Source organism: Acinonyx jubatus, chromosome X (genome assembly GCF_027475565.1).
Source record: "Acinonyx jubatus isolate Ajub_Pintada_27869175 chromosome X, VMU_Ajub_asm_v1.0, whole genome shotgun sequence".
NCBI classification, from domain to species: Eukaryota; Metazoa; Chordata; class Mammalia; order Carnivora; family Felidae; genus Acinonyx; species Acinonyx jubatus.
In genome coordinates, this window is record NC_069389.1 from 119,621,286 (window position 1) to 119,639,971 (window position 18,686).

General features: G+C 39.6%; 1 long non-coding RNA gene across 17 annotated transcripts in view; it reads left to right on the top strand.

Moving 5' to 3' along the window:
- Positions 1–18,686, top strand: part of LOC106985752 (uncharacterized) — a 277,059-nt gene that overhangs the window by 209,148 nt on the left and 49,225 nt on the right. For all 17 annotated transcript variants that reach the window (XR_008289887.1, XR_008289888.1, XR_003418186.2 and 14 more), the window contains one exon: positions 325–401. This is a non-coding gene — a long non-coding RNA (uncharacterized LOC106985752). The remainder of the gene's footprint in view (positions 1–324; positions 402–18,686) is intronic.

Here is an 18,686-nt window from a genome sequence, read left to right on the forward strand (position 1 = left end):
ACCCAGGCGCCCCTCCTGTTTAGCAGTCTTGCTAATAATTCCTCCACCTAGAACCCGAGGGCCCCCAGTCAAGAATCAGGTGTGAAGTTTGTGGCTCAGGGCCTCCATCCTTCTGCAATTTTTGGAGTGCCACGAGGTTTACAGGCAGCTTGAGCCAAGTCCTGTGTTTGTTTCATCCTATATCCATAGGTTTGTAGCTTGATGTAAACCATTGCTCCAGTCAGGGAGTAATTGTAATGTTTATAAACCCTTTTATGAATGGGGAAGCACCACATTAATTTGATTTCAAGCAGTAAAATCCAGTCCGTTCTCATTACCCCACAGGAGCAGAATACCTGATTGTCTCTGTCTGCTTCTAGATCCAGACCTCAGCTGGCTGTGGCTTCATTCCTACTTAGCAGGTATTTTTTATGTTCCATTTTTGGTCCCCTGAGATATTTATTTTATTTTTTTAGTGTTGCTGTGCCTTTTAAATTGTCTCTTTATAGTATATACTTGCCATGCTTTGGTGTGGGTATCTCAAAATGTAAAATTAAAAGACATCTTAACTAGTAGTCCAAATTGGTTTAGCTCTCAAGAGTCCTTTACTAGTGTTGTTTGGACTCTTCAGTGATTTACAAAAGACTGTATTAGTTTCCTAAGGCTGCCATAACACAATGCCACAAGCTGGACAACTTAAAACAACAGAAATTTCATTCTTTCACATTTCTGGAAACTAAAAGTCTAAAACCAAGACATCAGCAGGGACATGTTCTCTTTGAAGGCTATAGAGGAGGATCTTTCCTTGCCTCTTCATAGCTTTTGGTGGTTGCTGGCAATCCTTAATGTTGCAATCACTGCCTCCATCTTCACATGGCATTCTCCCTATATCTGTGTCTCTATTTTCACTTCTTCTAAGGGTACCAGTTATTGGAATGGGGCCCACCCTAATCCAGGATGACCCCATCATAACTAATTACATTTGCAAAGACCCTATTTACAAATAAGGCCACATTCACACGTTTAAAGCAGCATGAATTTTGGGAGGACACTATTCAACTCAGTACACTAGGCTATTGGCCTAGTGGCCAGCCCTGCTCCTGACTGAGGCAAGGAGGTACTTAGTTTACCTCCCTATTCCCAGCTCTAGCTGAAGCCGTTTGGCTCCCCCATTAAATGTTATATTCAAATGTCGGATTGAATTAAAGAATGAGAAGCCATCACTTAACCTTACTTCAGTCAGAACATTGGAGTTCATGTCCAACAGTGGATCAGTAGCAAATTCCCATGTATGAAAGTTGGCAAATGGTTTTTTCCCTTTGTACCCTAATACTCCTGAGCAAAGTGCTCAGGTCCAGAAGGACAGGCACAGTTCTTTCAAGAGGTAACCTGGGAATTCATAGTTGGAAAAGGAAGTCCAAGAATACTTCATTTACCTAGCATCATTTTACCTTTTGTTCTGGCAATAAACAATCCCAAGTGGCTAAACTTCCTGCATTTGAACCTGCTCTGTACTGTATTGCTGTTTCTGCCCCACTGTCAGTGGCCATTTCTGATATCTGTCAGCCTCATTTCTAGTAGCTCTGGTCCTCTCTAATGTGCTGCTTCTACGTGCTACAGGCAGAGACTTGGCAGCAGAACTTGTTAGACATGTGAGTGTAAGACAGAGAGACCGTGTGCAAAGCCTGCAGAGTTCTCTGGCAGAGGAAGGGCAGAAGATATAGGATTATTTCAGCTCTTCAGAGACCTTTCTGAGGTTGATAACTTTATGATTCTGTTAGGTGACCTTGGAATAACTGAAGCTTCACTGCAATCTGCAGCATTCACAGACTTTAAGTTTGGACGCAGGCTCCCATTTGTACCACTGGAGGCCTAGGAAGGTCAGAGTGGTGAAGGTGCGACCAGCCCACAGATTAGGCTCTTCCTGCCGTTCCATCTTCCTCCATCTTGCCTTACTCAGTGGTTTCCTCCCAGATGCCTAGGGCAGAGCAAGGCTCCAGGTACCGGACCCTGGGTATCACAGCAGGTAAATTCTAGGGGATACTACAGGCAGTATAGCATGGTAGAAAGAAGGGCCTTCAAACCAGCCAGACCTAGGTTCGAATCCCCACTCTGACCACTTATTAGCTTTATGACTTGGGAGAAATAACTTAAACTCTCTGGTCTTGATTTAAATGTGTATAAAATGAGAATAATAATAATGTGTACCTTGCATGGATGCTTTTTGGGTATAGTTAAGACAAAGCAATAAACGCATTTAACATACTGTAGACACTCAATGGTAGCCTAGCATTCATATTATTGATGTTAGTCTTTTTTTTATTTATTTGTTTATTTTAAAAGAGAGAGAGCATGCACGCAAGCAGGGGAAGGCCAGGGAGAGAGAGAGAGAGAGAGAGAGAGAGAGAGAGAGAGAGAGAATCCCAAGCAGTCTCCTCACCATCATCGCAGAGCCCGACTCAGGGCTCAAACCCATGAACCATGAGATCATGACCTGAGCCGAAACCAAGAGTTGAATTCTTTACCAACTGAGCCACCGAAGACCCCCAGATGTTAGTCTTTTAAATAAAAACTTATTTTATTTTGATAAGAACACTTATAATGATATCTGTCTTCTCAACAAAATTTTAAGTGGACAATATATTATTGCTGACTATAGGTTCAATGTTGTACAGTAGATCTCTAGAACTTACTTATCTTGCTTCACTGAAAACTTTATGCCCCTTGATTAGTAACTCCCCATTTGTTCCTCCCATCAGTCCTGGCAACCACTATTCCATCCTTTGATTCTGTGAATTTAACTATTTTAGATACGTCGTATAAATAGAATTGTGCAGTATTTGTTTTTTTCTGTTACTGCTTTATTTCACTTAGCATAATGTTCATTATGTAGCATAAGATTCATCCATGTCATTGCATATTACAGGATTTCCTTCTTTTTAAAGGCTGAATAGTATTCTTTTGTATGCATATACATTTTCTTTATCCAGTCGTCAGTGGACATTTAGGTTGTTTCCACCTCTTGGAAACTGAATATTGTTGCAGTGAACACGGCAGTGCTAATAACCCTGTAAGATCTTGGTTTCGATTTTTTTTGGATAAAGACCCAGAAGTGGGATTGCTAAGTCATATGATAGTTCTATTTTAAATTTCTTGAGAAACCTCCATATTGTTTTCCATTGCAGCTATATCTTTTTGCATTCCTACCAACAGTGTGCAAGGCTTCCAATTTCTCCACATCCTCACCAACCTTCACTGTCATTAGCTTTCTTGGTGAAAGCCATCCTAACAGGTGTGAGGTGATATCTACTGTGGTTTTGATTTGCTTTTTCCTGATGATTAGTGATGTTGAACATTTTTCATATGTCTGTTGGCCATTTGTATGTATTCTTTGGAAAAATATCCTTTCCAGTTTTTGGCCCATTTTTAAATAGAGTTATTAGAATTTTTGTTATTGTCGTTTTGTTTTGTTTTGTTTTGTTTTGCTATTGAGTTGTGGGATTTCCTTATATATTTTGAAGATTAACCACATATCAGTGATATAGTTTGCAAATGTTTTCTTCCATTCTGTTGGTTGTCTTTTCACTCTGTTGATTGTTTCATTTGATGCACAGAAGCTTTTGTTTGTTTGTTTGTTTGTTTGATTTCATTATTTTTGGCATTGTAGCCTGTGCTTTTGGTGTCATATCCATGAAATCACTGTCAAGACCAATGAAGCTTTTCCCCTATGTTATCTACTAGTTTTACAGTTTCAGGTTAAGTCTTTAATCCATTTTGAGTTGATTTTTGTGTATGTGTAAGGTGGGGGTCAGTTTCATTCTTTTTAATGTGGATATCCAGTTTTCCCAACACCATTTTGTTGAACTGACCATCCTTTCCCCATTGTATATTTTTGGTACCCACGTCAAAGATCAGTTGACTGTATATGTGTGGATTTATTTCTGGGCTCTCTATTCTATTCCATTTTTCTCTGTATATGTCTCTATGCCAGTGCAATACCATTTTGATTACTGTACATTTGTAATATATTTTGAAATCAGGAAATGTGATGCCTCTAGCTTTGTTCTTTCTCCAAATTGATTTGGCTACTTGTGGTCTTTTGTGATTCCATATGAATTGTAGAATTTGTTTCTTCCATTTCTGTAAAAAATGCCACTGGGATTTTGATATGGATTACATTGAATCTGTGGACTGCTTTGGGTAATATGGACATGTTAACAATATTAGTTCTTCTGATCCATGTATATCTTTTAATTTATTTGTGTCTTCTTTAATTTATTTCTTTTTTCTTTTTTTAATCTTATTTATTTATTTTGAGAGAGAGAGAGAGAGAGTGCACATGCAGGTGGGAGAGGGGGAGGGGCAGAGAGAGGGAGAGAGAAATCCAAGCAGGCTCCATGCTGTCAGTGCAGAGCCCTAAATGGGGTTCAAATTCACGAACCATAAGATCATGACCTGAGCTGAAACCAGGAGTCAGACACTTAACTGACTGAGTCACCCAGGAGCCCCTAATTTATTTCTTTTTTTTAAAGTGATCTCTATGCCCAACATGGGGATTGAACTCACAACCCCAAGATCAAGAGTTGCATACTCTACTGACTGAGCCAGCCAGGGACCACTAATTTCTTTCGGTGTTTTTTAGTTTTTAGTATGCAAGTCTTTTACCTCCTTAGTTAAGTTTATTCCTAGGTATTTTATTATTTGTGGTGGAAATTGAATTGTTTTTCTAATTTTCTTTTCAGATAGTTCAGAGTTAGTATATATAAACTAAACTAATTTTTGTATGTTGATTTTGTGTCCTGCAGCTTTATTGAATTTGCTCATTAAAGTTATAACAGTTTTTTTTAATGGAGTCTTCAGGGTTTTCTACATATAAGATCATGTCATCTGAGAACAAGGACACTTTTACTTCTTCCTTTTCTATTTGGATATGCCTTTTATTTCTTTTTATCACCTAATTATTTTGGCTAAGACTTCCAGTACTACTACATTGAATAGAAGTGGCAAGAGTGGGCACTCTTGTCTTATTCCTGGTCTTAGAGGAAAATCTTTCCATTTTTCACCATTGAGTATGATGTTTTAGTTGTGGGATGTTCATATATAGTCTTTATTGTGTTGAGGTTCTTTTCTTCTATTCTTAGTTTACTGAGAATTTTTCTCATGAAAAGGTGTTGAATTCTGTAAAATGATTTTTCTGTATCTATTGAGATGATCATGTGATTTTTGTCCTTTATTCTGTTACTGTGTTGTGTTACATTACTCATTTGCATATATTGAACCATCCTTGCATCCCAGGGATAAATCCCACTTGGTCATGTTGTAAGATCCTTTTAACATGCTGTTGAATTTGCTAGTTTTGGTTTGCTAGTATTTTGTTGAAAATTTTGCATCTATATTTATTAGGTATATTGGCCTGTTGCTTTCTTATGATGTCTTTGTCTGGCTTTAGTATCAGGATAATTCTGCCCTCCAAGAATGTGTTTGGAAATATTCCCTCCTCTTCCATTTCTTGGAAGAGTTTAGGAAAGCTTGGATTAGTCCTTTAGTATTTGATAGAATTCACCAGTAAAGCAATTTGCTCCTGAGTTTGTCTTTGTTGAGAGGCTTTAAATTATTTAAAAAAAATTTTAATGTTTATTTTTGAGAGACAGAGCACGAGTGGGGGAGGGGCAGAGAGAAAGAGAGACACAGAATCCAAAGCAGACTCCAGGCTCTGAACTGTCAGCACAGAGCCCAATGCCAGGCTCAAACTGTGAGATCATGACCTGAGCCAAAGTCAGACACTTAACCAACTGAGCCACCCAGGCTCCCCAGGAGAGGTTTTAAGTTATTAATTCAATCTCCATACTAGTTATAGGTCTGTTAAGACTTCTTTTTCTTCATAACTGAGTCTTGATAGGTTGTGTGTTTCTAGGAATCTATTTATTTCTTCCAGGTTATCCAGTTTGTTGGCATTTAATTGTTCATAGTAGTTTCTTATGATCCTTTGTATTTCTGTGACATCAGTTGTAATATCTCTTCTTACATTTCTAATTGTATCTACTTACTTCTTTCCGTTTTTCTTATTTTAGATAAGGGTTGTCAGTTTCATTTATCTTTTTAAAAAAGCAATTCTTAGTTTTGTTGATTTTTCCTTTTTTTATATTTTTTTATATTTTCACTTATTTCTGCTCTAATCGTTATTTCATTCCTTCTGCTAAAATTAGACTTAGTTTGTTCTTCTTTTCCCAGCAACTTGAGGTGCAAAGTCTTTTACTTGAGATCTTTCACTTTTTTAAATGTAGGCACTTATTGCTATGACCTCCTCTCTTGGTACTGCTTTTGTTGCATCCCATAAGTTTTGGTATATTGTGTTTTTGTTCTCATTTGTCTTGAGATATTTTTTAATTTATTTTTTATTTCTTCTTTGACTCAATGCTTTTTCAAGACTGTAGTGTTTAACTTCCACATATTCGTGAATTTTCCAGTTTTCTTTCACTGTTGATTTCTAGTTTCATTCCATTGTGGTCAGAAGAGATATTTGGTATGACTTCACTCTTCTTAAATTTATTAAGACTTGCTCTGTGATCTAATGTGATCTATCCTAGAGAAAGATTTGTGTGTGCTTGAGAAAAATGTTTATTCTGCTGCTGTTGGGTGGAATGTTCTCAGTATACCTTTTAGATCCATTTGGTGTATAGTGTTGCTCGAAGTCTCAGTTTCCTTATTTATCTTCTGTCTGTATAGTCTAGCCATTATTGAAGGTGGAGTACCGAAGTCTGTTACTATTATTGTTTTGCTGTTTACTTCTGCCTTCAGTTATATCAATGTTTGCTTTCCACCTTTAGGTGCTCTGATATGGGTACATATATATTTATAATTATATCTCCTTGGCAGTTCAACACTTTTATCATTATATAATATCCTTCTTTGTCTCTTATAACAGTTTTAACTTCAAAGTCTATTTTGTGTGATAAAAAGCATAGACACTCCTGCTCTCTTTTGGTTACCATTCACATGGAATATCTTTTTCTATCCTTTCACTTTCAGCCTATTGTGTCTTTAAATATAAAATGAGTTTCTTGTTGACTGCATATAGTGGGATCTTCTTTTTCTTATCCATTTTAGCCACTTTTCACTCTGTGTCTTTTGATTGCAATTTAATCCTTTTACATTTAATGTAATTATTGATAAGGAAGATTCACTATTGCCATTTTGCTAATTGTTTTCTGTTAGTTTTGTAGTTCATTTTTCTGTCTTGTCCTCTCTTTCCTCCTCTTCTTCTCTCTTCCTTTGTACTTTATTGATTTTTTACATTGATATGCTTTGATTCCCTTCTTTTTTCTTTTGTGTAACATCTATAGGTATTTTTGTGTGTGTGGTTACCTTGGAGCTTAAATAAAATATCTTATAGTTATTACAGGCTATTTTAAGTGATAACAAGTTAACTTCAGCAATATACAAACACTCTGCACTTTAATTTCTCCCAATATGCTTTGTTATTGCCACAATTTACATCTATTCAGATTGTGTATCTTTAAATAAATTCTTAGTTATAGCTGTTTTTTAATACTTTTGCCTTTTAACTTTTATAGTATAATTAGAAGTGATTTATCTATCACTATTACAATAATACAGTATTCTATATTTGTCTATACATTTAACTTTACCAATGAGTTTCATACATTCTTATGTTATTATGTTGCTGCTTACCATCCTTTCATTTCAACTTGAAAAACTCTCTTTAGCATTTCTTGTAAGGTAGGTCTAGTGGTGATGGATTCTCTCAGCTTTTGCTTATTTGAGAAAATCTTTATCTCATTTTCATTTTGGAAGGACAGTTTTGCCTGGGTAGTATTCTTTGTTGGAAGTTTTTTCCTTCACCATTTTGAATATATCATCCCACCCTTTTGTGGCCTGCAAGGTTTCTTCTGAAAAATAAGTTCATAACCTAACAAGAGTTTCCTTGTATGAGACAAATCACTTTTCTTTTGTTGCTTTCAAAATCCTCTCTGTCTTTGATTTTTGACAATTTGATTATAATTTGCCTCAGTATGGATTTCTTTGGGTTCGTATTTGTTGTCTTTTGGGCTCTTTGGATCTGGATGTCCATTTCCTTCTGCAGAATTGGGGTGTTTTCAGCCATTTTTTAAAATGAGCAATATAGATAGATAGATAGATAGATCTTCTTAATTGTTTCTCATAAGTTCTTTAAGCTTTCATCATTATTTTTCATGCTTTTATTGCTCCTCTGGCTAAATTGTTTTCAATAACTTTTGATTCAAGTTTTTATTTCTTTCTTCTGCTTGGTCTAGTCTGCTGTTGAACCCCTCTAGCAAAATTTTCAGTGCAATTATTTTGTTTTTAGGCTCCATTATTTCTGTTTAGTACTTTTTTTATATTTTCTATTTCTTTATTGAAATTTTCACTCTGTTCATGCATTGCTTTCTTGGCCTCAGTGCACATCTTTATGATAATTATTTCGAATTCTGTCAGACAAATGATATAACTCCATTTCATTAGGGTCAGCTTTATCATGTTCCTTTGTTTAGAACATCTTTGTCTAATTCTTCATTTTATTTAACTGTGTTGGTGTCTGCACATTAGACAAAGCAAGCACCTCTATTAGTCTTCACAAACTGGCCTCAGACAAGAGAAGACTCTCACCAATCAGCCTAGCCAGAGATTCTGGGGGCCTCTACCAACTTTTTCCTTCCCCTACCAACTGTGCTTTTTTTACACTCACTCTGTGCTGAGCAAGGAACTTTGGAGCTATGGCACCTACCAGTCTAAACCACCATCTCCATTTCCCTTAGATGGCTAAACTGCACTGGATCCATCCAAGTTCCACATCTAGCAAGAAAGAAGCAAGTCCTCTGGGTAGCTTCTTTAGAAAAGCTGGGGTGCTGGATGCAGAAACCTACCTCCTCCTTCCCCTGAGAGAATCTGGGTGCCAAGGGGTTTCTCCCTGATCATATAGCACTTTACTGGATGCAGGGACTCTGGTAAGAGGGTGTCCCAAGCCTTCCTACTGGCCTTAGAGAGTGTGGTTTTATGTTCACCTGGGATACAGGAGCCTTTCAATTCATTTCTGGATTTCTAACAGAAGGGAATTTGTTCATAAATTGTTGTTGAATTGGTGTGTTTGTGAGGGGAAAACAGGGCACAGGGCTTCCTACTCCATCATCTTATTTACATTACTCTGGATGTTAATCTTCTGTTCATCCATTTACTCAGCAACAGAAAATTCTTATAGTTTCCTGTCTTTTCCTCTCTTTTCAGACACAGTAGCACAAGAGACAAACAGCCTTCTGTTCCTGCTGAGAGATTGCTAATAAGCACTAGTCCTCAGCTCCATGAGTTGCAGAATGAGTCAGTAATACAGCTGCAGGCTTTAGGACAGTAGGCATATATGACCAGCTCTCCCTCACTTTGCCTCTGGCCCCTTTTCTCCTAACACTATGACTCTCAGGGCTGTAGACAAGCAAGTCCAAATTGGCAGCTCACCCCTCCAGGGGGACCCAGGGGGCAAGAAGCCCTCAAGCTCAGCATCTCACAAGTACTCAGAAGATATAGGCACAACTGTGTTCTCTACCCTTTGAAGAACTTCTTGAAGACCTTCAGAAGCAGAAGGAAGGTCTTATTCCCTTCCCTTCCTCCTATCCACATCTTCCACCTGCCCGTTTACCACCTCAGTCAGCATCTGAGGAAACAGATGGATAAGCAGCTACTGTTACAGAAAGGCCAACATGAAGATTCCAATACTGGGGCCATGTTGCTGGTCACAATCCATCAGCCATTTGCAATAGCATTTTTGATGTTTTCAAATCATTTCTTGACTATTTTTTTAATCCAATACCCATTTTAGAGATGAAGAAACTAAGGCAAAGAAGGAAGTGGATCCCTGAGTGAGTCAACAGCTGAAGTGGGGCCAGAGCCCTGGTTTCTTGCCTCTTTTGGCTCCTTCTATTCTATGTGAGCCCTGGAAGTTTGGAATGAAGGATTCAGAAGATGATGACCTGTATGTCTACTACCTGTTAATTAGTCAGCCTGAACTTCTTTGGAGGCCCTAGGAACTCAGGGCTTCACTCTAAACAAAGGACTGGCCAAGATGTGGAAAGGGAAGGCCAATGTCTTCATCCTGGTTTTGTCACTCAAGCTCTAGACTCCTAGATATCACACACTGGCCATGTATGAAGAGTGATCCTGGAGAGAAGGGCACCCAGGGAGGTCAGGAGCAGAGCTTGGGTGAGAAACCAGACCCTCACCTTCTCTGGGTCACTACAGGGCACTTATACATTCTGCCCTGCTATGGTTGCCTTTCTGAGCTTCACTTTCCCCATCTGTAAAGTAGATTTAACATTCTCATCAACTGTCTTATAGAGGCTATTAGAAGGCTCAGAGGTGATAGGGTTAAGTGAGTCATCTGTAATCTCTGAAGTAGTATCTGCACCTGACTTGGCACTCAATCCCATTCATGGAGCAGCTACTGGGAGACAGGTGCCAAATTAGGCATTGTATGTGAATCATCTCCAACTAGGCCTCAGAGGACAAGTGACTTATCCAATGACACTCAGCTGTTCACTGACAGAAATGAGATGAGAGCCTTTTCTGATCAGTCCCAGAGCTCTGACACTAAGCTGGAGGTCATATTGCTGTGTGCATAAGGTTGTTAGATTTAACAAAGAAAGGACCCCAGTTACATTTGAATTTCAGATAAATAATAAACAATTTTTAGTGTAAGTATATACATTGAGATATTTGGAACACAGTTATACAAAAAAATTATTTGTTTATCTAAAATGCAAATTTGACTGGGCATGCTGTATTTTTTTCAGCAACCATATGTGTATATGGAGTTGGCATTGCAGGAGCAGCAGGTAGGCAGGCTGTCTATATATTCATTTTGAAGCATCTAGTCAGCAGGCAATATGCCAGGGAAAGAAATGATCTCCCCACCAAAGCAAGTCACTGGTACTGTTCTCAGCTTGGGGCTACCATAAACTATGGTACTGATGAAAAAGCCTGATACTTTGTCCTTATGAAAAACCCTCACCTAGGCTTAGGGCCCTTCTTTTTCCGTTCCTAACTGTTCCCAAGACCCTATTTTTTCCATTCATTGGGACCCATTTGGGGGTTATTTTTAAAATATTTTATCAAGGATAAAAAGGATATTTTAAAGATAGGCAAAGGTTTAAATTCTAAGTCCATCTAAAGATGAGGACTAGGATTTTTAAAAAGTGTTGCTACCTGTTTCTGGCCAAGATGAAATAACAGATATCAAATTTACTCTCCTTCCTAAACAATCAACAGACAATATATATTTTTAAAAACCAGTATTTTTCAAGATGCTGGATATCAGGTAATGAAAGACAAAGATGGGACACAAATTAAGTGAGTGCTACAACTGTCCCAGCTTATTGCCTAGAGAGAGATGCCAGGCTGTGGAACAGGGAGGGAAAATCCAGAAAAGAGCTTGGTGCTTAGCATATGGAAGGAAGCCTAAGACAAGTACACGATGCCAGAGCAAGTGACTTCTTTCACTTTATGTGTTGTACTAGCTTCCTATAGCTGCTAAAACAAATTGCCACAAACTTAGTGGCTTAAAATAACACAAATATATTATCTTACAGCTCTGGAGATCAGAAGGCAGAAATGATTTGGCAGGACTCCATTCCTTCTGGAGGTTCTAAGAGAGAATCTATTTCTTTGCCTTTTCAAGCTTCTAGAGGCGCCCATATTCCTTGGTTTGTGGCCCCACATCACTCCACTTCTGCTTCTTTCATCACATCTCCTTCTCTGATAACAACCCTCCTGCATCCCTCTTATAGAGACCCTGTGATTACATTTAAAGCTAATCCAGAAAATCTAGGATTATCCCTCCATCTCAAGATCCTTAAGTCAGTCACATTTACAAAGTCCCTTTTGGCATGCCAGGTAACATACTCTTAGGTTCTGAGGATTAGAACATGGACATCATCAAGGAGCATTATTCAACCACAGTGAGAAGGGTGCTTATGTTTTCATGAATAAATGATGATGATAAGGCCATTTTCTTTTGAGTACTTACTATCTGCCATAGAGTTTTGCATTTAACTCTTGCAGGGACCCTAAAAGGGTATTATTCCATCCTTATCCTTTCAGTTGCCAAAACAACCCAGCTAGGAAGTGGGGGACCTGGGGGAGGCTTCTATTCTGAGGGGTATACGTACTCCCTCATCTCTGTTCCTAAACAGCTGACCACTTATGTTACAAAGTTCTATGTTAATATTCCATCTTCTGCATTTCTTTTTTTGAAAACAGCTTTAATGTTTTTGCAGAGAAAAATGATACATGCCCATTTAAAACTGAAAACAATAGTGAAAGTGCAAAGAAAAATTAGGATCACACTAAATCTCATTTTCCAAAGATAACTATTGTTAATGTTTGGCAAACATTCTCCAGACTGCTGTCTATGCATCATAGATATGCTGTTCTATAAAGCACTTAATCTCCACCCTACATCGTGACTATCTTCCCATGTCAGTACTTGTCAACTCCTTAAAACAGGCCAGCTGAGTCAAAGGCTGTATACATTGTACATGTTAGTACACATTGCCAAACAGCCTTCAAAATGTATCAATTTGCAGTATTTACCAAAATCGCAAGACCTTCGCTGGTTTAGTCAACCTTTTATTTTATTTTTTTTCTATAATTTATTGTCAAATTGGCTTCCATACAACACCCAGTTCTCATCCCAACAAGTGCCCTCCTCAGTGCCCATCACCCATTTTCCCTCTCTCCCACCCCCTATCCACCCTCAGTTTGTTCTCTGTATTTAAGAGTCTCTTGTGGTTTGCCTCCCTCCCTCTCTGTAACTATCTTTGGCAATTTGATGGGTGAAAAATAACATCTTTTCTTGGCATTGCTTTGATTATTATTGATAACATCTTTCCACACATTTATTGGCCATCTATACTTATTCTCTTGGGGAATGGTCTATTCAGGGCCTTTCCCTATTTTTCTATTGGGATGTTTGCTCTTTTCCTTATGATTTGCAAGAGCTCGTTGTGGAGAGGGCTATAAGGCCTGTGTCATATCTGTGGCAAATATTTTTCTCACACTGTGTTATTTTATATATTTTTTATATATCGTGTATGACATATATAATTTGGTTTATGGCATTTTCTACCTAGAAGGTTTTCATGTATATGCAGTCAAATTAATGACCTTTCTCTCTATGGCTTCAAGGTTTTCTGTCACATTTAGGAAAACCTTCTATAACCCCAAATGAGAATTTCTATAATGAAAAGAGCTCCATGTGTTCTTCTTGTACTTTTATGGCTTCATATTCAACATGGGAAGTCTATGGCACATTTGGAGTTTGTTTTGTGTAAGGATTGAGGTAGAGGTGTGACTATAGTTTTCTAAATAGCTATCACCATTTATGGAGTAATACATCCTTTTAACACTGATTTTAAATAGCACCTTTATCATACACTAGACTTGCATATACACTTGGATATATTTTTGGACTTTCTGCTCTAATCAATTGATCTTTTTTTTCCCCCTGTGCAGGAATTTTTTGCTTCCCTAGCTGGTAGGGAGAGTTTGTCCTCATTGTTCTTCTTTCTGAATATTCATGGCATGTGTTTATTCTTCTTGATGATCTTTTGAATAGTTTTATCCAGTTCTGAAAATCCTTTTACAATTTTTATTGAGATTTTATTGAATTTACAGATCAATTTATGGATAATTGGTGTATTTTATTTTTTAAATGTTTTTAAATATAATTTATTGTCAAATTGGTTTCCATACAACTCAGTGCTCATCCCAACAAGTGCCCTCCTCCCTGCCCATCACCCACTTTCCCCTCTCCCCTACCCCCCATCTGCCCTTAGTTTGTTCTCAGTCCTTAAGAGTCTCTTATGGTTTGGCTCCCTCCCTCTCGGTAACTTTTTTCCCCCTTCCCCTCCCCCACGGTCTTCCATTAAGTTTCTCAAGATCCATGTATTTTCAATGTTGACTTTTCATACCCAAGAACAAAGCATGTTTCTCCATTTCCCCAGGTCTTCCTTAATGCCCCTTCATAGAGCTTTATAGTTGTATTTCCCGTGGTTGCTGTAACAAATTATCACAACCTGGGTGGTTTAAAACAACCAGAATTTATTCTATCACAGTCTGAAGACCGTAAGTCCAAAATTCATATCAGCAGGCCAAAATTAACGTGTCATCAGGGCTGCAGTCCTTCCAGAGGCTCCAGGAGAGAATCTGTTCTTTATCTCTCCCAGCTTCTAAGGCTCTGGCAGTCCTTGGTTTATGGCTACATCAAGCCAATCTCTGCCTCCACAGTTACATTGTCTTCTCTGTGTGTCAGTGTCACATCTCTTCCTGGCTACCTCTTAAAAGGATACATGTGATTGCTTTTGGTCCCACCTAGATAATCTAGAATAATTTCCCTATATCAAAATCCTTAAATTAATCATACTTGCCAAGTTACTCTTTCCATATAAGGTCACATTTACAGGTTCCAGGCTGGGGGCCATTATTCAACCTACAACACTACTTTTTGCTACCACTTAGGTTTTGAAGCAGTGTATTCCCATGGCTGTAACTCTTCTTTAAACACCTACTAGTCTCTCTTTTATTAAGCAAATCATGAATAATAAATAAAATTAATCGATTGATTGATTGATCTCTGCTTGATCTAGAGATGGGAGTAAGGAGAAGGTCCTGGAGGGGTACTGTGGAGCAGAGGACAATTAAAACTATGCCAGAACTCACTATAAAGATCTGACTCTTTGATTCCTGAATTCACAAACCTGGAGGTCTCATCCTCTGCCCTAGTTTTGAGACCCAATTTCTCAATTGCCTCTTAAAGTGATATACTAACTGGTATGCATTGAACACAAATTCATGTTTGCATATGCTGAGTGAACAGGGAATTGTGGAGACAGATTCCCTAACTTGTGCCCTTACCCTGAGACAACCTCTTAAAACCGTATTCTTTGCCAGCTTGGAATGCAGCAGGCAGAATAGCAAGGTGGCTGAGTTGGAGTCAAGAAAGCTGAATTTTGACCCAGCTATACTCCTGCTAGCTGGATGTGACTGATCACTTAGCCTCTCTGGGCCTCACTTTCTTTGTCTTTGAATGAGGATGTCGATATCTTTGTTTCCTACCTCACAGGGCAGAGGCCAAGCATGCATGACTTTTACGCACCCGCAAGAGTACAGCTTGTGCAGAGTGAACACTGATGGCCATCTGAGCATGTACTCCCAGGCGGCAAGTGGTGGACTGACCCAAAGTCTGGGCAGGCCATGTAGGAGGAACCAGACCCCTTGGAGACATCAAGGCAGGCCTGCAGTGAGGTACATGTGCTCACATACCACCCCTGTCTCTTAGCAGCCCAGACCTGGGGCCTGGTAGCTGAGAGATTTGCTGCTCATGTTGAGCCTTGTAAATGAATAAAGCAGGTAATTTCACATTGATATGACAACTACAGGAGAGATTTTGCCCATGGTTGCTTTGTTGCCTGGGATTTCCTTGTAGCCAACTTTAAGGCCACAATTTCTATATTCTTTCTCATCTCTCTCTACCTCCCCATAGAGATGGGAGTGGTAGGTGGAAATTAAGAAAAATCTACATTCCTTGGGAAGATTAGTGAGTTTGGCTTTTTGGAATAAATCTTAGTCCTGAATGAACACATTGTTAATGTGGTATCTAGGGGAGAGCAGAAAGAAAAATGGCATACTGTGCACTATCTTGGATTCCAGAAAGAGAAAGCCAGTTTGTGAGTGCTAAGGCCTCCTGTTAGAGCTGGCCTTCTGCTCTAAGGCATCCCTGTGGCCCCTTCTCTGCCCCTCTGGGATAGGCCACCTGAATCCTCAGTCCTCAATTTCTCCAGTGTCATGCCCTGATGCTCCAACAACCACATAAAAGGGCTGTCTTCCCCACCCCAAGCCCAGTGCCCCTAATGTTCTTCTTCCTACCCTGACTCACAACTGCATCCTTCCCCGCTCCCATGCTGGCCTCTGCACTCACTGAGAAGCCACCACAGTGCCTTTAATAGCACATGGCTTCAGCATCTGTGGAGAACAGCAGTGAGGACCATCCAAGTGCTGGGGTGCTGAAAAGCACAGGCATTCAGATCCCATTGCCCATGGAGCATGCAGTACTCCAAGGATGATGCAATCCATATCATCCCCAGGCTAAGTTCCCAGAGGTCCCTAAGACCAGCAAATAAGCTGCCCCAGAGCCCTGTTGGCTGCCTACCTCACCCTCACCTGCTGCCATTCTCCATCATCACATAATACCAATCTGCTTCTGGCGCACTGTCCCCATGGGTGCCCTTTCTGTACAGAACAGGAAGTTACTCCCTTCCCACTTGAGTGAACCTTGGGGCCGGCCAGCTTTCTCTGTGCTATGTGATGATTTCTGTCACCCACTCAGGGTAAAATTGTCCCTTGCCTGTTTCCTTCAGGTCCCCAGCCCAGAACAAGCCTCTCTAAAGCAAAGTGAATTGGGTAGAGTCTCCTCAAGGGTCCAGGAAAGTGAACATTTAGTGGTTGTTCCCTGACTAATGCTGACTCAAATCCAAGAATCCACAGTTGGTCTAACTTCCTCATTCCTTAATTGGGGAAACTGAGGCACAGGGAGATCACATCTCTAGTCCTCATCAGGGTTGAATCCAAGTCTCTTGATTTCCAGTCCTGTCCTCTCTGTACCTCACCACCCTGCTTGCCCTTTGGGCACGTGGCTGACAGGGCCAGCCTTCCTCAGCTTACCACTCTCAAAATAACTTTGACAAGAACTCAGATTTCACAGTCATGTCAGTGGGGTGTTAAATGTGGGCGTGAAAGGTGGCTGAACAGTGGCATCTTTAACTTATTGGGAGTCAGCCTATAACTGCGAGGCTCAGAGCCAACAGCTGCGAGCCTGACAGGCCTGGATCCTGTGGCAGTGGAGACAGATTCACCTTAGGGAGCCCAGTAACATCCGAATGGACTCCAGTAAAAGAACATGTTTTTTTACTTTGATAAACAAAGGCGTTGTAGGGGGTGGCCATGGGGAACTACCAAGCAGGTATAAGAGTACCTCTCAAGTTTGAGCCCCTAGGGCCTTCCCAGGGTATCTTGGAAACTTCCACCTGCCAGTTGTCAAAGTGGCCGTTAATCCTGCTGAGTACAGAACTGGGGGACTGGAGTGTTCCCTGGGGCTGAAACTGAGACAGGCCTGTAGCAAGAATGCTTAGTGTAAACTTATTTGCTCTTCCAAAGCCCAAGCAACCTGGGCACAGAAAGCAGCTAAGCAAAGATGAAGGCCCCTTAAAGCGCTGGGCAGACTGTGCTGCCGTGATCTTGTAATCTCCTGTGAAGAAAGGATTATGGGTCCACCATGCAAACAGCCAGAGGGAGGGCCAACTGCAGTGGTGGCTCTTGAGCTACACACAGTGTGAGAGCCAAGAGGTACAGTGTCGGCATTCTTGTCAACGTCCTTGTTATCATTGTGGCCCTCCAAATGACTACCTGCCATTTAGTGCCTTCTATGTGCCGAACATGTGGTAAGCATTCACTTCTACCCTGATTCTCTCAACCACCCTGTGAAATGGGTATTGGAGTTAGCTATCTTTTATAGATAAGGAAAGCAAGGCTCAGAGAGATGAAGTTACTCACCAGCCTCCCAGCTGGTAAGCAAATGGCAATGAGGTAAATGGGACCTGGCTCTTGTTCTCAAGATATCAAGATAGAGACGGAGTAAAAGGCGAAGAACTCCCATTTATTGGGTATCCACTATGCTCCAGGAATGGTACATGCATTTTTCCGTTTAATCCTCAAAATAGCCCCACGAAGATGTTACTATTAATATCTCCCAGTTTAGGGGTCAGGAAAATGCATTCTGCTAAGTTAAACAACTTGAACAAGGTATCACAGCTAATAAAAGGAGAACTGGGATTCGAACCACTGAGCCAGTGGTTCTCAAACTATTTGGTCTCTTTTTGTATTCTTAAAACTTATTGAGGGCCAATCCACAGATACAGAAAGCAGATCAGGGGTCGCCAGGGGCTGGAGGGATAATAGAACGGGGAGTGACTGCTCAGTGGGTATGGAGTTTCCTTTTGGGGTGCAAAAAAATGTTCTGGAACCAGATAGAGGCGATGGTTGCACAACATTGTGAATGTAATAAATACCAATGAATTGTAAAATTTTAAATGGTTACAAAAATAAAATGGTTAATTTTATGTCATGTGAATTTCACTTCAATTGAAAAAGAGGTAAATGAACAACAACAACAAAAATTTGTTGTGGACCCCAAAGAGTTTTTGTTTACGTGGGTTATAGATCTCTGTGTTAGCCATATTAGCAACACAACTGTTAAAATATTTATTTATCTATCTATTTATTTTGAAATTAAAATAGTAAACTTATTTCCTGTGAATATAAATAATATTTTAGGGGCACCTGTGTGACTCAGTTAAGCGTCTGATTCTTCATTTTGGCTCAGGTCATGATCTTACAGTTCATGAGTTTGAGCCCCGCATCAGGCTCCACGCTGTCAGTTTGGGATTCTCTCTTTCCCTCTCTCTCTGCCCCTCCCCCACACGCACACGTGCATGGCACTCTCTCAAAACAAATAAATAAACTAAATAAATAAATAAGTAAATAAATAACATTTTAATGAAAATAACTGTATTTTCCAAAACAAAAACTCATACTGAAAGGAGTTGCATTATTTCACATTTTTTTCAAAT